The following is a 1367-nucleotide window of genomic DNA, read 5'->3' as shown; positions in this document are numbered from 1 at the left end:
ACAGAGCCTCGAATTATAGGCGGAAGTAACGAATTTATGAAAATAAGTAAATAAATTTGCCGCCGTTTCTCACGAGGCGCTGTGTATTTACCCGAAGAGTAACGGAGGAATTGTGAACAGACGAGGTATTTTACCTATTTTTCCGCCGTGGTGAATTATACATATAGTCGGGGCCACGATATAGCGAGGTCGTAAAATCGGTCAGACGCCAAAGTAAACATGTTTTAGCTGCCGGGACCCGAAAATTGACAGAGATACGAGCAGATAAGTACTTGAAACCATGGTCAGGACCGTACAAAGAATTCTTCTATCCAGCGAAAGTCAAACTGATTCTAATATATTTACTGAAAATTGAGTTCAGCTAGGACAATTTAGGGTTTTTTTCTTCTGGGAAAAGCCGCATTTGGAAGTACGGTTACAAGATGCAGATAGAAAATGCAAAAGGATTGTGTAGCTTTAATATTAACATATTTTCCATTTGTAAATGAAATACCATTTTCTACTTGAAGTACCAAATCATATGCTACCATTCGTTTATTGTTGGAACCCTCAAACAGACTGCAACACACGGCCTTGAGTGCCGCAACATCAATCGATGCCGATTCTTGAGAGTTTAATTTACGACCTCGCTATATCGTGGCCCCAACTATACGATTCACGAGGTAGGGACAATTTGGGAAACTTGAAACTTTGCTGAAAATGTGGATCAAGTGTCACTTACAACGAAACCATTTTTTTTTTAACGATGAAAGAGTTGTAGGAGTGAAAGCTCTCTCTCTCTCGGAAATACTACGAGCTTTTGTATTTATGAAACTGTACAGGATAAGGGGAAAAGAGGTGAATTCAAATTTGCGTGGTTTTTGATGTCCTAGATTGCGGTGAAGAATTTTCGAAAAATATTTTCTTAGGAATTTGCACCCTTAATTTTCATCCCTACGAGGTCTCACACTGTGGAAATAAAGTATGGTTTTCCCATTAGCGTCACTCGAACCACATTTCAAATTTTTTTGAAATTTTGGGTTACCGAATTTCCCTTGCAAATGTGGTTCATTAAAATGTACCGAATAACAATCCTAATTTCTGTGAACATTTGTACGTACTGAAAATAAATTCTCTGAAAGTTAACATTATAGTGAAGCTTCGTACTTGAAATCTGTAGGGTGTAAATTTAAACATATTGAATTTACACTTGTCTCATAAAATATTTTTAATTAAACACCATAAGAGAGAAAGTGATTGTGTAAGTACTTAGAACATCGTGCACACATAATGTACGAAGTGTAGGTTCACGAATGTGACGAGATTAAAGCACATCTTGCGAATGAAAGTAAATGTGAAAAAAGAAAGGAAGAAAATCGAGGGAGACA

General features: G+C 37.1%; 1 protein-coding gene across 1 annotated transcript in view; it reads right to left on the bottom strand.

Moving 5' to 3' along the window:
* The window catches only part of LOC108576667 (NAD kinase 2, mitochondrial-like), a 3598-nt gene that overhangs the window by 1960 nt on the left and 271 nt on the right, over window positions 1-1367 (bottom strand). The window lies entirely within an intron of this gene.

This window comes from Habropoda laboriosa, unplaced genomic scaffold (genome assembly GCF_001263275.1).
Source record: "Habropoda laboriosa isolate 0110345459 unplaced genomic scaffold, ASM126327v1 scaffold434, whole genome shotgun sequence".
NCBI classification, from domain to species: Eukaryota; Metazoa; Arthropoda; class Insecta; order Hymenoptera; family Apidae; genus Habropoda; species Habropoda laboriosa.
The sequence above is the reverse complement of the archived record's forward strand: the minus strand, read 5'-3'. Positions and strand labels throughout refer to the sequence as shown.